Below are 19,799 nucleotides of genomic sequence, written 5' to 3'. Positions count from 1 at the left end.
TATGTCAATAAAAAATTAATATTTACCCAAACTTCTGTTTATCTCTCCTACTTACTAATTATAGAAGTCACTAAGACTATAAATGTACAACTTCTTCTTCAGAGCACATGGTGCGATCGAATTTCCTTATACACTCTGAAATTAGGTGTGATTTGCAGTTTATCTTGGACACTTCAGTGTTAGTAGAAGGGACTTGTATCAATATTGAGCACAGCTGTATTTGTTACATCTCCTGTCCCTTATTATGGTGAACACTGAAGGACATGTTGATTTCATGCCTCCCTTGTTATGGGTCCTTGGGTGACTGTGATAAGTCGATTTTCACTATGTCCCTGTGCTAACTCATAGTCAACATATAACATGAACAAAAACATACTTTTGAAATATTACTCTACTGATATTTTGAAGATAGTTGTTACTCAGCATAAGCTAGCTTCTCCTTGCTGAAACACCACATATGTGAACTTGGGCAACTCCTTTAATTATTATCTTCTACCTTTGCTGCTGCTGCTTCTCCTGCCCCTCCTCTTCTCTGCCTCTTTTTCTCCTCCTGTTCTTCCTCTTCCTCTCCTCCTTCCCCTCCTCTTCCCCCCTTCTCCTCCTCCTCTTTCTCCTTCTTCTTGTCCTTCTTCTTCCTCTTCTTTCTCCTTCTCCTCCTCTCTCTCCTCCTCCCACTCCTTCTCCTTCACCACCATCATCATTAATCTAAATAAGGGCTATTAATGCTAATACAGCTACCCTTTTTTGAGCAATTACTATGTATTCAGTAGAGTGCATTCAGTAAAATATGCTCTATCTAGCATAGTAGTAAACATCATGGGTGCTGAAGTCAGTGTGTCTTAGTAAAAACCAAATCAAACAAACAAAAACCCTTTAATCTGATTAGAAGCTCCTTCTTCTGTGTCTCAATTTGTCTGTTGGTCCAACACAGGTAATAGCACCTGCTTCATAGCACTGTGTGTGGACAAATATAAATTAACACAGGTGAAATGGTTAAAATACTGCCTGACACATAATAACCCTCTGATAAAAATGTACTATTAATAAGGACTAATATAATTTTCAGAACAATTGTACAAGCTAAGAATTCTAATCTCCATTTCATAGACACAAAAACTGAAACTCAAAAATTTTAATATTTTGCCCAAAGTTATATTAGTCATTCATGTGATTTCAAAGTCCATGCTCATAATCATTTCCCCAATGGTTTTATGTGCCTTTGACCTTAAGAATCAATCGCTTTTTACTCATTTAGGACATTAAGGAATCTACTCCTGAAATCATTGTTGTACTATATGGTAACGAACTTGGATACAAATTTAAAAAATAAATTAAAAAAGAAAAAAGACTCAATCAATTCCTGGGCGCCTGAGCAGCTCAGTTGGTTAAGCATCCAATTTTGGCTCAGGTCATGATCTCATGGTTCCTGGGTTGGAGCCCCACATCAGGCTCTGCACTGACACTGCAGAGTATGCTTTGGATCCTTGTCTCTCCCTCTCTCTGCCCCTCCCCTGCTTGTGTGCTCTCTCTCTCTCTCATTCTCAAAAATAAACATTTAAAAAAAACAGAATCAATCAATTCCTTCCTCCTCTAGACAACTCTCATGCTTCCACCAAATTGTGTCTTTATGCCAAAATGAGATATCCTAATTCCTTCACTTACCTATTATCAGGCATAGTCACAATACAATAGCCTCCCCAGTTTGTCAACTCTTAATACACTCTGGGTTCTACACAAGTGTAATTATTAATCATACTTATATGGTTCTGGATTACATGTTTTAACAACATTGTAGAGGATTTTAAAATATCACTTTATTATTTTTTTTCTCCCCAAATAGTGGAACATACACAGACTTGTTAGAATAGTTAAAAGGTGTGATGAACATACTAAGAAATCTGAGTCACAACCTAAGCCCTCACTCACTGGTTGTATGACCATGGGGAAGCCAATCTATTTCTCTGGGCCTCATTAAATTCACTCATTCATTCATTCATTCATTCATTCATTCATTCATTCAAAGAGGAGATTCAATTAGTGGAAGATGTTTCCAATCCTCTGAGATAATAAGTAATATGCTCCCTGAAAGCCTCACTTTAGCTTAAGTGTGGAGGTGACTCATGAGAACCTAATTGGGGAAGATGCTCAATTTTGTGCTATGCTGGAATCAATTGTACCAGAAGGAAGAGGGCATGTAAACAAGGGCCTTCTGTGCTTATTTTCCTAACAAAATATCCCAAAGTGTGAGAATTCAGAGACTTGAGCTCTGTTGGCAATCAATAAAACATGAATGCATCTTTCAGAATGCATTTTCCTCATCCCCTTCAGGTTCCCTGTAATGAGGAGATAATGAGCTGTAGACATAGCCAGGGGTGCCTGGGAGCTTCTTCTAACATCCACTTTGTTAGAAGAACTTTTGCAGCTGAAAGGCAAAACATTTTCAAGGGTTATTCTGCCAGCTGTGTCACACCTTGTGCTTAATGTCATGATATTTACTCAAGAATGTGAGGGTACCTACAGGGGTCCCCCTAATGGGCACTACTCAGTTAGTGCTGGGGAAAATAAGTTTTGTTGTTGCTTCATTGATTGCTTTATTTTTAAAAAAAAATCAGATGATGAGAAAATATTTAGTAGAGAAACACAGGATTCAACTTTATAAACTACAGCCCCCTGAGGTCACTATTTTATCTCAGGCATATTCCTGACGTCATTTATTTTTCCTGCTCTTTCCACTGGCTTTTGTGACACTGTCTTACTTCCCTTTTCCTTAGTATTTCGAACAACTGCTGTATCTTGGACATCTCATAACCCACACTGAGGTTGAGGAATGTCCCCTCTCCCTGCCTATCCTAAAACAAACCTGTAAGTCTAGGGTGGTAAAAAGATTGCGTCTGTGGTCTCACTAATCAATTATGGCTGTCTTGGAGGTGAGGGGGGTGATAATGATGAGAAGATACCCCAAACAGCTACATATCCATGAGGGAAATGGGACTGTTCTTATTAGAGATGGTTTCTTTTGTTCAGAAGGAAAACATGTTGTGTTCCATATTTGCTATTGTTGCCACTAAAAGAATTTACCTGAGTACAACAGGGAGAGGAGATATGTGGCTGGTGTGGGATATCAAAATAACATATATAGGGAAGAAAAAAAAGTTGAAGATATGTGCAATAACACTCATAATTGTTATGGTCTCTTGCAGAGGTAGATCCCCACACAAAATTTAGTTTGGAGGCTGAGATCACTGCCATCACATACATGTGCATGCATGCACATGTGCACGCGCGCGCAAACACACACACACACACACACACACACACACACACACACATGCACACACACACACTCATTCCATACCACACACCCCAGGAGGGTATGAGAAGGTATACTACTTGCATAAATGGCACCTCTGAGGAGAATAGGTCAGGACTCTCAAACAGGCCCCACATCACCTGAGATAACAAGGAAAGGAAACTGTTTTGGTGTTTACTATGTTCAGGGACGAAGGCTGGAGTAAATGCTCCACAAAGGCAGGAGCTTGCATGGTTTGAATTTTGCCTCAGGACCCAAAGAGGAAGCACCCAGGCTTTTCCATCAGTTTGTCCAGGTGAGGGCATGTGAATGAGAGGGAGTGGGTTAGTCTAAAAGTTGTCAGCAGTCATACCTGAAAACATTGAGTTGGGCTCGTCATGACCACATTCCTACTTCATAGGATGCAATTTCACACTGAGATAGAAGGAAACCAGTCTCAGATCAATTTAGCCTGAGTTCAAATCTTAGCTCGAACCCCTTTTAAGCTTGCAACCTAACAACAGGTGCCTAGTTGCTTCAAAGATGATTTTCTTCCTCTGCAAAATGGGGCAAGGTTAAGATCTGCACAAAATGCAGACTGGTAGTGGACATGTTACGCACAAGGTTTTACTACTGGAATTTTTTAAGTGCTTAACATAACCATTGCATCATCCAATACTTTCTACTACTGCTTCTGCTCCAACCCCTACTCACCACTCCTATTTTACCTGATTTTTTCTCTGTACAATAAGGTTCAACCTCTCCTGTGCATCCATTTTTATTTTTACATTTATTTATTTTTGACAGACAGAGAGAGACAGAGCAGAAGTGGGGAAGGGGCAGAGAGAGAAGGAGACACAGAATACAAAGCAGGCTCCAGGCTCTGAGGTGTCAGCAAAGAGCCCAATGTGGGACTCGGAACTCACTAACTGTGAGATCATGACCTGAGCTGAAGTTGGACGCTCAACCGACCAAGCCACCCAGGCGCCCCTGTGTATCGTTTTTAAACCTGCAGTTAGGGTTGTTCAAATGGTTTTCAAAAAGATCTGGGCTCAGTGTACACGTTCCCAGTGGCTATGCTGACCTCAGCACTCTCCACTTTGGGGAACCCTGACTTCTCAATGCTCCCCTTCTTATTGTATGTTCTTTCATGGAAAGCAGGGCAGCCTAGTGTACATCCTTTCCTAAGGGAAGTTCTGTGGTTGCTCATACATTTCATTACTTAGATTTGAACAACAGCAACAACAAAAAAACACTCCATTGTCTTACAGAGCACACTACTCAAATTTCATGATATTTTAGCAGAGAGAGGAACCTGGTTTTCCAACTGCAGATCTTAGAAATTTGCTGGAACATAATTACTTTCTTATATAGAGTCAATATTCATATCTTAGTTCAGATTTATTTTTAATCCTTTAACCTGACTCATTTTTTTTTTAATTTTATGTAACAATTGTTCTTTTCCCTAAATATGTTCTCCAAATCACAAAATGAGAACTTCACTTAGGAAGTTTTCTTCCATCTTAGACTTAACACATTTTATTTATGTATTTTTCAAGACAAGGACTCATCCTATCTTGTATTACATGCTTTTGTCTGCATAGTTGATTACTACAGCTTTTCAAATGGCTAGTATCATTTGGTTATCTATTAAACAAGTAACTTGTAGCCCTTCCTTCGGAGATTCTGATTCATTGGGTTTTGGGTTGGGGCTTGGGAAACAGTATTTTAACAATTACTCAGATATATTCATGAAATATGGGTATATTTTCCCTGTGGACTTTAAGGTACATGGGATTTGTGTCTTCATCACTAAAAAAGCCAAGGTGCTTTGTGCATAGTAGAAACTCCAGTATTGAGTTAGTGCATTGCTATGCTCGCTGGGATTTTCTGGGGTAAATAAAATAAAATAATAATAACCACAACAATAGCTATGATTCATTATATATTTGCCATGTATTCCATTCTTTAGACCCATCACTAAATCTTATAATAATGCACTAAATCAGAATGTATGATCTCCAGGTTAGAGAGATGGAAACTGAGGCTCAAAGCAGTGGCAGTCAATGCTTCAGTATGAACATTTAAAAAGAAGCCAAATTCATCTTTATATCCAGGTCTGTCTGACAGCCAAGCCCCTGTGACTTGTGAAATGGATTGGACATATTTCTCTACTGCCGCTTGCCCTAGTTAACATTCTCCTTGAATGACCTACAAGGTCCTTAACTTTTCACTGGTGTAAATGTCTCTGATGCTCCCAGTTTAAAAATTGCAATACACACATAAATAATTCAAGCAAACAACTTGATATAGTGAAGTGCATTAGGGCTAAAATAACCCTCCCCTTTTCGACTAGTTTAGAAAACCATCATCATTTTCTAGAAATACTCTCTGGGCTGCATGTGGTGCATGGTACATTGAATTTGTTAGCATTTTGCCAGCTCTGCCATTCACAAGAAAAAAAATTCACTCTGGAATTGCTGCAAAATCAGCGTAAATGCAGATTTAATTGGCTTTGCCTCACAAATAACCTTCTTCATGCCAGCTTTATTGCAATGGTTGGAGAAGAGCCTATCTTTTTCATCAATATACTGGTTATTTCTGTTAACATTCATAGTCAAATTCTGAGAGGTTTTTACTGATAGGCTAAGATCTGTGTGGGTTGTCTTTAAATGGAATTTTCATCTTGTCGAAGGTTTACCTGAATAAACAGATGGGTGGATAGATTGATAGGCCAGTCTGCTTTTATTTCCAGCATCATCTCAAAACACTTCCTTCTCTCCCCTTGATCACTCCCTCCAATTATACTCCATCACCTTCGAGGACTTCAACCATCCCAAGGTCCTTCCACCACTGGTTTTTCTCCTGTCCATTCTAGGATGTCCCTTTCTCCTCATCTTCACGTGGGTGACTTCTCATTCTTAGTACCTGTGTTAAATGTTACAATGCTGCTTAAAAAGGCCATTCTTGGAATTCTATCCAAAATGGTCTACTCTCTGTTCTTTTAATTCTCCAGTCTTCATTTATTTCATTTATAGCAGGGGTTGGCAAACTTTTCTATAAAAGGCCAGGCAGCAAATGTTTTAGGGTTTATAGGCCTTAGGTCTTTATCACACCTGCTCAAAGCAGCCACAAACTTTACATAAAGAAAGATCATGGCTGTGTAACAATATCACGTTACTTACAAAAATAGGATGCTTGCATGGCTTAGCTGGCAGGTGAAGTATGCTGACCTTCTCCTTCACAGGACTGACCATGAATTACAGTTGAAACATTTATTTTATACTTGTAGATTATCAAAATGGTCATAGAATTACAGCTTCATGAGGACAGAGTCATATTTAATTTTTTCTTCACTGAATTAACATTGAACATAACAGATAGTTGGAAAAAATGTGTTGAAAGAATGGATTCATTAGTTCAAAGTTTAGTTTGGTTTAACACTTAGCCTTAATGATTCTCTATATCCTGAAAGATAAATCCTAAATTCTTAGGTCAGATACTCCTGCTAAGTCCTGACTTAAGGCATATCTTTAGTTTCAACACTCAACTACCACCTTTACTGTCCCAGGGCAGGCATTGTGGTACAGTTATCCATTTATGCTTTCATTTGGTACTTCAACAATGGCACATAAATTAGATAGAGCTGCTCCCTCATGGAGTTTAAAATCTGGCATTGTCTCAAAGTACACGTACTTTCACTTCTTTATCATGATTTTCTTTGCTTGTAGGTCCCTGCTATCAGCTTCACTGCGTAATCTCTTGCTACTACATCCTGATTTAATTGAATAATCACTCTGATGCTCTCCCGGCTCATTCCTCCATTTTCTGTGTCATTCTCTATGGCCCCGTTGTTCATATCTTCACTACAGCACCTATATCATTGGGCCACTGTCACTTTTCTAAGGGCCCATCTCCTTCACTTGACAATGATTTTTGGTGAGCCAAAGGGGCAAATCTGACATTCTTTTCTGCATTCACAGGGCCAAGCACAATGTCTGGATTACAGAAAGTATTGAATAAATGTTTGATGGATGAGTTAGTTGTGACATCTTCCCCAGAGAGTTGTGTAACTCTAAGTGTTTGTAGGCTAAACTCGGAAGAATTTCATTATGATACCAAAAAATTACTCTTTTTGGATTATTATCAAGTATGTTTTTCTAGGAGCCCCATACATGTGAGTTAAAATCCCAATATGTTCATTAATTTGGGGCATACTGTTATCTTTCAGCTTTACCCATCATTAAAATAAAATATCATTTGAAACACAGTGTTTTGACTGAAGTGAAAAGTGAAGATTTGACCAAGGTGGAAAATTTAATAAGGGTAAAATTATATAGTGATACTTTCCAGTGGATTGGTGAATTTGACCTGGTGCCTTATTCTCTGATACAGAAATGGGTCATGTTGTTTTTTACTTAAAATACATTTTATTATGGAACTTTCTCCATAGGATAAAAATTTTCACTATTCTTTTGATGTAACCAGATTGAAGATTTTAGTTCTAAACATGCAAAACTGTAAAATTTCTACAAGTTAAAATGATCCTTTAGAAAAATCATAAAGCACTGTTTATATAAAATGGCTTCAAAATATTTGTGTTGACAGGCTCTCACTTCTCTACAAAAAACAAAAAAAAACAAACAAAAAAACAACAAAAAAAAACCCTGGACCATGCGAATCATCCCAGCTTTAGAGTATGAAATAGTTTGCAATTGGAATGATAGGGTTTTGGTAAGTTGGTTTTTAATATAAGTTATAGAAGGGTTGTGGATCCTAGGAGAGCCTTCTGAAATGGGAGTTATCATGCATAGCCAATGAATTTGTAGAAAAACATTCCAAAAAGACAACAGTTACTTTAAAACAAGTGGCAGGGTAGAAATTTTGCTAACTTTCCTTTATCTATTTTCACTTTCCTAGAACATATGTTTCACAATAGTTTTATTAGCAAGTGGAGAAGATGCCACTGTCCAAAATCTGTGGTGTGATTAGCATTATTGAATGGCAGGTTTTGTGTTACTCATGTTTATTTTATGCCTTCCCAAACCATCTGCTTCCTTGTGCTATGTCTTATTCAGATAATGAGAAACAGTGACAGTGGAGGTGTATAATACCAGTGCGATCCTAATGGTCCCTGACATTTGGGGTTTGGGTTTCTATTTTTCCAAGTATTCTAGGCAAAACTGAAAAACATGGTCACTGCTTAAGAAACAAAACCTAGCAATAATCCACTCATTCATTTGACTCCAGTTTAGTGGGTATTTATGTAAAGTCAGGTACTAAACAAGAACCTGTGGTTACTGAGATGTATGAGACACTATTTATATCTATAACAATCCAGTCAGGGAGACAGGCAGGTAAACTGCAGTGTGATAAGCAACTAAGGTAGAGTTGGATAAAAGGAGGATGGCATCAGAAAGAGGAAGTGAAAGTGTTCATTCCAAGAATGCATTAGAGTCTTGAAGCATTTAATTACAAGTATAAGAAGCAAAAGAGCTGCCAGAGAGCATTTCAGATCAAAGCACCTACACTGACCACGGTATCTATAGAAATGTGAGAGAGTTTGCGGCTGGGAAATTTTAATTACTTTGATTTGGCTGGAATACAGGGTATCATGGGAAAACAGAAAAGAATGAGACTTTGCAACTTGGTAACAATTGCTAGTGTATGCTCAGTCCTGGGTACCTGCTGTGCACTGTGCATTTTCTCCCATATAATCTTTCCAACAAATTAGGAGACTGAAACAATTGCACTGTTTTCCTTACTTTACAGATTAGAAAGCTGAATTTCAGAGAGTTTCAGTGGTACAGTGATTTAGTCAGTATCCCCATAGAACTCTCCAACAGGTAATCTGGAGCAATTAATAATGGGACTATTTATACAGCTGTAGACATAGTTTAAACCAGGGGTTCTCAAAGTGTGGTCCCTAGACAAGCATCGACAGCATCTCCTGAGAATGTGTTAGAAATGCAAATTCTCAGGGCCCATCCTGGAACTACTAAATCCAAAACCCTGGGGAGGGAGCCAGCAATCTCTGCTCTAACAAGGCCTCCAGGTGAGTCTAATGCAGGATGATGTGAGAGAACCACAGGTCTAGGGGAGTTACTATAGATGACTTGGTGCTGTGAAGCTGGAAACATAGGGGGAGATGGTATCACCCTGAGGTCTGAAAGGAGAGAAGGCAGTTGTCAGAAACACTGATATTGTTGAATCTTCCTGAAATGGCCTCTTGCTTGGAAATCTTACTGACTGTGGTTTCCATGACATGTATTTTTCTTGTTGATTTCTGAAAATAAACAGCAGGTTTCATGGATTCAGTAAACAGAGACCTGGGTGTGGATGTCAGTTTGGCATGTGACCAGCCATGCAATCTTAGAAAACCTCCTTACAATCCTTAAGCCTACGTCTGTTTCATGTGTTAACTGAGTTTAATAATAGTGTCTACCTCACAGAATTTTTGTAAAATTGAAATGGTTTAATACTGAGAAAAAAACCAAAACAAAACAGAACAGCCAGGGGCGCCTGGTGGCTCTGTCAGTTAAGCATCTGACTTCAGCTGAGGTCATGACCTCACGGTTTGTGAGTTCGAGCCCCGTGTCGGGCTCTGTGCTGACAGCTCAGAGCCTGGAGCCTGCTCCGGATTCTGTGTGGGTGTCTCTCTCTCTGCCTCCTCCTTCCCCTGCTCATGCTCTCTCTCTGTCTCTCAATAATAAATAAATGTTAAAAAATATTTAAAAAATAAAAATAAAAAAACAGAATAGCCAGTGTTAAATATGTGTTATATGTTACCTGTTATTAATTTTACTTTATCACTACTGCTGTTATTGTTATTACTCTTCCTTCTCTGTTTTCTCCAGGGTTATCCTTCCTTTTCTGACATTTTACTTGAATTTATTTTTCCCTTTTGTTGATCCTTGATTCTTCATATTATACATATACCCTAGGCTATCTTTAGTATCTATTTTGTGATAACTCTCAATTTATATGTTTGGCTGCATGGATCTTTTAAATTCTAAAATTGTATCTCTAACAACCTACTAGATAGCCCAGAATGTTCATAACACACACAGCATCTAAACAAATATAACATCAAACAAGCAACCAACAACAGACAAATAACAGTAAGAAGAATCACCATTCATTTACCCTGCCACCTGTGACAGAAATTTGGGAAGCTCCTTAGATTTCTTCTTTCGCTTACAAAGATGCACTGGTAGATTTTAACAAATAAGTCACATCAATTTTCATAAATTATAAACTCTTTGGCATCTTCATTCTGGGAGCCTGAGTTGTTATCTCAGCTAGGTTCGCACAAGAGCTTCAAACACATTTTTCTTGAAATACATCACATATTCCCATCCTTCTTCATCCTCTACCCTGCTTTGCAGAGTGCCCTCTCTCAAACCAAAACAAAAAGCAAATAATAAGTAAACAAATAAGATCATATTAATTCCCTACCTAAAACTGTTTTAGGTCCATATTGCTCATAGGATACATTCTCAGTTGCTTAACTTGATGTAAAGGGTCGTTCTCTGGTTCCTGTGTACTCTTATATGAAGGTTGCATATTAGTGGGGCTCTAGAGTCATACTTCCTGGGTTTAAAATAAGCCTTCACCTATTCTTGCTTGTCACCTTGGGCATGGCAGGCACTTTCTGTTCATCCTGCCTGATCTACACCATACCCTTTACCTGCTCTGTGCCGTGGAAGCTGATATGCCTTGACCTCATCAGTTAGCTATTCTGCCCTCTGGTACCACTTCAATTTGGCCACTGAAAGCCATCATCAGGAACTCTGCAGGGTAGCAAGAGAGGGTTCCCTTGCAGCTGAGTTGCCAACAGTTGACAGTGCCTGTCTAATGAAGGTTACATATACTATACTAAAGGCCTCTCAAGTTTGCTTTCTTTGGGTTTTGACAACTTTCTTCTCTTACATGATAGTATCTTCCCCTATGTTACCAGTCCCTCCTCAGCCTGGATATCTGGGATCTGGCTTTTTCTTGTATTCTGGCTGGTTAACTGAGTCTCTGCCTTAGAACGATGCTTATAATGACTTCCCCCAGCTGGATGATCTGTTATGTTTTTGCTACACATCTAAGGCACTACATTTCTTACCTTGACCCCCAGTTTCCTGAAGTTCATCATCTGCCTTGACCTTTTACCATGAGGCTCCCAGACACAAGGCCAACCAGTTCAATCCAGCTGCTTAATAGCCATGATATTGATCCTTTGCCTTCCTGGCCTTATGTTTGGCACCTCCCCCTGGGATATTAGAGCAACGGTTTGGTCTGAAGATTCCCACTTTTAATTGTCTAAATATTCCAATGTCACCCAGTCAAGTTCTAGCAGTGATAAGTCTTCATCTCTGGAGGATTTTTTTTCCCTTTTAATCAATCATTAGAAATGGTTCTGACTATATATAGGTATTTTTCCCCTGAGCTCTCCTGGAGGAAGCTAGGATTTTTTTGGTCAGTTCTTTCTCCGTTTTTATCCCTTCCAATCAATGTCTTCATCATCTTCCCAAGAGAATTCTGGAATTATGAGACTCACCCCATTGCACTTTGATCAAAAATCTATTCTATTTTCACAGATTTATGTCCAGGCACTTTCCTTGTACTTTATATCATTTAATCTCAAAAACAGTACCTGTGAAATTGCTATCACCAGTATCCCTGTTTTGCAAATAATAAAAGAGACACTCAATCACTTCTTATCCTTTTGGCTAAGATCAAGTGTAATAAAAGAGACACTCAGAAAGCTTAGGATATTTTCCCATAGTCACAGAATAAGCCAATGGCAGAGACAGAATTATAAGTTTTCTCTACATTCTCTGTTAAAGGTCAAAGGCATGTACCCATTTTAATATAGTCCTTCTGATTAAAAGCATGATTATTTAATATGAATACAGGCTAAAATATTTCAAACTAGTAAGCAGTTTCACATTTCAAAAATAAAATCTGAAATTATTTGGCTCAAGTATATAGTATAGTATAGTATAATATATTGTATAGCAAAGGACAAGGCTTCCTTGTGTTTAAAATACTGCATTTCTTGTTTCAGTTATGGATAATGTGGAATTCACAGAGAATGATCCAATGTGACATTTCTTTGTAAGATAGATTTGGACACCTGATACTGCATGCTTTTCCTAACTCCAGTTTCTTCTGGTCACCTCTCTTCCCTTCGCTGGGTTGGGCAACCATTGGGAAAACGTCTTTGGCAGTCTCTCTCCAAGAGTATATAACTAAGTGATAAATATCTTTAAGTACTGGAGCCTCATTTCTGGTAGATCTGGCTCATTCTATAAGACTGAGATTCTTTTTTCGTCTCCATGCCTAAGGTGTCAGTCCTCTTTTAAAGTAGAGATCTATCCTGAACCCTATCTAGCTAATTTTTTTGTGGCTCCAAGTATTTTGCCTAACTATGAAAAAAGCTCATTACAGAAATGGATGTTTCCTGTCATGATGTGGGTCCTGTTCTGAAGACGCTGATACTTATGACCATGGGGTTTCACCATGTAACTGAGTTTTTGTTTGATTCCATGTTGGATGACCCAGTAGTCATTCAAGACCATGGAGGCTGTCTGGGTCTGGAGCTGGGGAAAACTGACTATTTCTTTCCCAGAAAAAAAGAGAGATGCCTCAGATCCAAAGTGAGTCCATCCAACCAAACATCCATTTTCTTTATCATCTTATGTGCTAGTTGTCCTATTTTTCTTATGGGAAAAATTTCTGATAGAATTCATTTGTTCTTTCTCTGAATGTATAACTTATCTGTTTCTTCCATGTTAATAACAATAAAACCCACAAGAATAGGTATTTTTAAACCCCGAACCCTAGTAGCTTCTGTGTCATTCCTTTGTTTTGTTTCCTGCCAACTTCTTGAGAGCATGGTTGAAAACTTGGTCTTTCTGCTTCCTTTCATGCCAATCATGCTCTATATAGCTTGTGTCTCTCAATACTCGGCGAAAGCCCCTCTGAATCTATTCCTCAGTGCAGACACGGCTTACCTGGAGCTCCTTGAATGTCCAGCCCACAACAGGATCAACCCTGTATGTGAGGGACACATTACCCTAATTAGGACTGTGAGAGTGTCATACTCATCCAGACTGAGTGGGATCCAGAGGGATCTGGACTTTGTGATGACAACAGTGTGATTCTTCCCTTTTGTGTTGTAATACATTTCTGACAACAAAAGCTCCTGCTGAGGGAAATGCAAAAATTTGAGCTATGGGATCTGAGTTACATGGATTTGCTATCCTCATTCATTTCCTATCTAGTATTTGTCATACTGTGTATTTTTCCTGGAGCACAAACTATTCTTCTTAACATTAGCTGAAACATTGCGTCTTAACTCTAATAAAGAGAGCCTCAGATAAAACAAAAAAATAAACTATAATCAACACCTGGATGAAAATACCCAAAAGAAAATAGTGATCTTATTCCTCATTATGACAGAATACAAAATAACATAACACAATTCATTTGGCTTACAAGAAAATAGGGGCCAAATAAAAATTGAGAAAGTAGCCATGATATAACTCCTTATGACCAGAACACTTAGTTTCATTTGTTACCACAATTTTGAATTTCTATTTTCAATATTATCCCCTAGTCCTATTTTCTTGTTTTCTTTTTCCTTTTTTATTTTATTATATGCCTTTTTGTTGTAGTTCACCATGAATCTTTGGAGGGAGGGATAGTAAGATAGCGTACAAATAAATTCACAATAAATAAGACACAAGACAGTTGTTTTATTGTTCTAGAAACTTAAGGGATGATGACTTCTAAAAGTATCCTCCTGGGTAAGAGGGTAAGTTGGTCATTCGAGGAGTATGTGTACGAGGGAACATCCTGGGGTGGATGTGGTGCTTACATCATAAGAATGGTAAGGATACAGAATAAAAATAGTCATGAGGTTGAGGTAACACAACAGCTCCAATATTAAAACTCAGCATAATGTGGAAAAAAATCAATGGCTTTTCTTGCAATAATTTGTTTTCATTTATTTTCCCTCTCGGCTGTAAGAATTTACCTATTTTTAGTTTTTAAAGTGCTGCTGAGGGTACCGAATTCCGAAAAGGGGGTAGTGTTGTTGAAACACCTTAGAGCTGTCCCTCTATGAAATCCAGTAGGCTCTCTTCTTGGTAGGAAAAACCACCAATCTAATTTCAGACGCCCATGAGAGTATAACCTTTACTGGCCTTCATTTACTCTCTATTTCATGCTTACCTTTTAAAAGGCATGGAGATAGTTGCAAAAGTTGGTCCCCAACTGAAATCCTGAAATGGAACTGTATACAGTTGTTTGGCACAGTAGTTAACCTGAAATCATTACTTATCCTTCCCTGACTCCCTGAGTATGCATTCAAAAAGTTAGGAACTTAAATGGAGGAGAGCCATTAGCATCACCAAATATTCCTCACAAACTCCACTAGTTGAATCTGAGCATTTCATTTTAATAGGATCAATGACGACTGGAATGTTTCCAGAGGAAACAGTCCCATTGCCCAGATAAAAAAGCTTATGAGGAACAAGTGAAGAGAGTTTGCAAATTGTTTTGAATATAAAAGAGAAGATCAAACTTCTTAACAGTGGAAGACTACTAGCGAAAGAAGGAAATAATCTAGGGATGTGTGGTGGATGGTGACAAAGCTAGGGAAAAACAACAACTATAGAATCATAAAAAGGCAAATTTCAAATCAGTGAAAAACAGCAAACTCCATTCAATGTGATAAAGTTATTGTGAAGTCCTCATCCTTGATGGACACTCCCCCAAATCAGCAATGTCAGACAATGACTCCCACCTCCATATCACAATTGTAGATGTCAATGAAACTGGGCTGGGGGCAGCCCTGCCCATGATACCTGTAACATTCTCCCTTTGACTGTCTCAGAGACTAGATTTATTCAATAACATGAAAGGTAAAAAATCACTTCTATCAAAAGGACTTCTCCATTCATTCAGAAATAGAATGAGCTCAGTTAAAAGTAAATGGTTTTTCTTGTTCGAGCAGATTTTTTTATAGTTGGGTTTCAATTCTCTCCCAATAATGTAAAATAAAATTAACATATAGTCTAATTCCAGTTGTTCTTTTTTTATTAATTTTCATATATTTATTTTGAGAGAGGGGTGAGAGGGTGAGGGTGAGAGAGAGAGGGAGAGAGAGAGAGGCAGGCAGAGGGAGGCAGAGAGTGAGGGTATCCCAAGCAGGCTCCACACTGTCAGCGCAGAGCCCAACACAGGGCTCAATCTCATGAACCATGAAATATGACCTGAGCCAAAATCAAGAGTTGGATGCTTAACTGACTGAACCACCCAGGCAATCTGATTCCAGGTGTTCTTATTAGAGAATTATCAGATGGCATCATATGGCAGAATATCCATCTTATTCAATGCAAGGGAAGAAAGGCATGGCTCTGGAATAAGGGAAATGTGTCACATTCTCTGTGCTTTTTGGCCCTGTTAGTAAAAAGCTTTATGTATCTTACAGCTAACGGTATTTACATAGTGTATTCTAGACAATGTTATGTGTTGTGTACTAGTCTATGCACTTAAAATGGGGATGATAATGTCCTTCCCTCCTTCAGGGACTTAATAGATCTCCAGAGAGGGACCTATGTGCAAACAAATTTCTGCAGAAAACTGTCAGTGCTGAAAGTATAAGTAATATAGGCAGTGGCTCGCTTTCACTGTATCTCAGTTTCCCATCTGTAATCTGAGACCACTGATCCTTTCAAAATCTTTTCCATTTCCAGAGTAAGTCTGACTAGTCTTTAATCATCAGTTACCTGGAGATACCACCTCCCCTCTCACAGGAAGGTGGGCTTTCCAAGACATCAGGAGAATCCCAATGCAGCCTCCGGGCACGTGCTAGAACAACAGATCTCTATGGTGTCATAAACTTGCTGTGTGTTCACAATGGTAAACATCTCACCCCACCAGTTGACTTATGTCTGCTTTTTAAACAATTGCAACAGATGGTTGACACTTGAACAGAATATATAATTAGCTTTGCAATCTAACACTTCATTCTTATTTGTTCTTTCTCAAAGGAGAGAAGCTGTGCCTTATGCCATTGGGTCTAATCTGTTAGTTTAATCAGAAGTCGTGCTATGAAAGTTCTCAGGAGAGATGGGCTGTGGGAGGATTCCTAATCCCAGCCTTTCGGGGACATTAAAAAAAGCTGGGAGGAGGTGGAGAGAGAAATCTCAGTACTTTTTAAAAACTCATGCCTCATTCTCATTTGTGTTCCAGATGAGGGAAGCTTTTATACATTCTTTCTCTCATTTCTTACACTTCACCTCCCTTAGCCTCAATTTCTTCATCTGGGTTAGCAACCCCCAACTCAGGGGCTGCTCTGAATAATAAATGGACTAGCTCCTGGAAATACCTGGCATGGAGAGTGGCACACAGCCAACACTTCACAAATATACATTCTCAGTGTGGATGCATTTTAGGCAAAACTAACGGAGTATCAGCTCCTACTTGTTTTGACACCATTAATGTGATTCAAGTTATGATCCTGCAACCAAACACTTGCTCAACCAGGAACCTTTTCCAAACCCACATCTCAGGCAGGAGCCTCCATCAGTTTCTCCCTCTCCCTCATGATATCTTCCTATAAAACTGTTTCTCCCCACTCTTAACTAGGGTAGCTCCTATGTTGGCCTAAGTTCCGGGAGGCCCAGAAAGCTTTCTACTCTCTTTTCATCAATATTCTCATTCCCCATGTGAATCTGTTCCAAACCCCACTCCCTGCTCTGAGTCAAGAAATCTTCAATCTAAATTTAAATTTATAGAAGAGAACTATTGTCACCTTACTTGTTATCTGTATGATATTATCATGAAGATTTTGATAGTCACTCAAGTTTGTCAGAGAACAGAACAAAAGGTCTAATAGTAGAAGGCAGAGCTGTCAAAAAATGGAATTTGGTGTATTAGGAGAAAATAATTCTACTTTCTTCAAAGTATCCTAAAGATATCCAATGACCCTTGATCAGAGATAACACTGCATTTATTGCAAAAAAGAATATATGCCATCAAGGAGCACACTAAGATTTGATTATTCAATAAATTCAAGAAGGGAGTGGTTCATTCTTTTGAAGAATGCAATGTCTTTAGAGAAAGGCGGGGGTGGGGGAGTACAACCTAGAGTAATTTACAAGCCTAAAGAAATTAAGTAATATAAAATATAAAGAAAGATAATTGGAATCGCCTTAAAGAATTCAATCCCCATAGAGAAGAAATGTATAGGTATTGAGCTCTATGCTAAAGAATACACATACTTCACATACAAGAAATGTGGTAACATATGCAATGCTCTTAGCATAGAGGGTGGCATGTAGCGAATGCTTAGGAGAGGCTGAAACTATTATCTCATTCAATTTCAGGAACATTTCTGCTTTGCAGATGAAGAAAATCAGGCTCTGAATATTTGGGGAGGGAGGCAAACTTCACAAAAAGGGAATGTGACAAAATCAGGATTCCAAGTGAGTCTTCCAAACATTAAGTTTCATCCAATTTTCTGCTATACTACATGACTCGCCGTTGAAGGTAAGAGGACTTTTCTTTCACAGAATGCCCATTACTCATTACACCTTACCTAGGCAGATGCAAAGACAATTCCATCACAGGGAGAGGATACTCAAGATCAGCTTCCAAGTGACACATAAGCCCACTGTGAGAATTTCAGTGCACTTCAAATTTATTTACTCATTCCACAAATATTTAATGAGCATCTTGTGTCACAAGCTTTTCAAGGCACTGGGGGTACTAAAGAAAATACTTATTTTAAGACAGGTTTATGGAGTAACTGGACTATCTATCTCTACTCAAAAATTTTGACTCAGAATAATAGCTCCATTGCTGGTCATATTGACAATCCTGTTTGTTTATTAATTTATTTATTTAATTTTGAGGGTGGGGGGCAGAGAGAGACGGGTAGAGAGAATTCAAAGCAGGCTCCACACTGACAGTAGATGGCCTGATGCAGGGCTCAAATTCATGAACCATGAGATTATGACCTGAGCCAAAGTCAGATGCTGAAGTGACTGAGCCACCCAGGTGCCCTGACTATACTCATTTTTGAGTACAAATTCTGTATCAGACTCTATACGTACTGAGGTACAATGATAAACAAAACAAAGTCCTTGGCTTTATTAAAATATACATAATCATAACAGAAATTTGTAAAATGTGTCAGACATAAAGATAAAATTTCTCACAGTCCCATCTCCCAGGACAAAAACCTTTAATATGTTTGTGTATTTTCTGAATTAATTAAATACCATCCTACACACATATTTGCAATTTTTTTTTAATTTTTTTTTTCAACGTTTTTTATTTATTTTTGGGACAGAGAGAGACAGAGCATGAACGGGGGAGGGGCAGAGAGAGAGGGAGACACAGAATCGGAAACAGGCTCCAGGCTCCGAGCCATCAGCCCAGAGCCTGACGCGGGGCTCGAACTCACGGACCGCGAGATCGTGACCTGGCTGAAGTCGGACGCTTAACCGACTGCGCCACCCAGGCGCCCCACACATATTTGCAATTTATAAATCATTATATATACCATTTTATGGTTTATTTTAAATTAATTTTCAACATTCACAGAGTGAACAAAGCCGACATATGCATGTACCTGCATGTCTTCTAATTAAATCAAAGATACCTGTAGCATCCCAGAAAGCTCCTTCCTGCTCATCTAAGTTAACACCGTCTCCAAAGGTAACCACTATTCTGATGTCTATCACCATATATTAATTTTGGCTGTTCTCAAGCTTCATAAAAATTGAATTATGCAGGATGTATTCTTTCTTGACTGGCTTTTTCCACACAACATTTTGTTATGTCTTAATTTTAATTTAGCATGACATAATAAGTAGTTTTATTCAGCAAATTTCATTCAACAGAGATTTATGGAGTGTTAACCAGGTGATAGGCACTGGCCCGGCATCTGTTTGCGCAGGGACGTTCACAATAGGTGTTATTACTCAATGATATACTGGCAGCCCAACAAATAAAATAAGAAGAGAAATTTTTACAAAAGATATCAACATTTGGAAAGGAGATTAAAATTATTTTTGTTTTGATGGTGAGTTGACTGTCTATTATATAGAGACACTTAAAATAATAGATTAGAATTAATGCAGTATTTTTTAAGGCTGATGAAGAAAAGATATATTTAACAATAACTTTTTTTCTCTTAACAATGTACATGTGGAAATCAAAATTGTCTTTTATTTTTGAAAGTAATTATAGGGTGCTAACCAGGCACTTGACCTTCTTATTGGTACATGGGGTAAAATAACAAAAGAAACAAAACTCTTGATCTTACTGAAAACATAGTCTAAAGAGGATAAATTAAATATAATCAATAAAGATAATCAATAAATAAAATTGTATGGTATGCTATAACCTGAAAAGTATGTCAAAAGTGAAAAAATAAGCAAAGTAAGGATAAATTGGAAATTCCAGGGGAATGTAGTTCTAAATAGAAGGATTGCAGTCC

The sequence above is a fragment of the Panthera onca genome, chromosome E2, assembly GCF_046562875.1.
Source record: "Panthera onca isolate mPanOnc1 chromosome E2, mPanOnc1 haplotype 2, whole genome shotgun sequence".
In the NCBI taxonomy this organism is placed as follows: domain Eukaryota; kingdom Metazoa; phylum Chordata; class Mammalia; order Carnivora; family Felidae; genus Panthera; species Panthera onca.
This window is presented reverse-complemented; position numbering follows the sequence as displayed.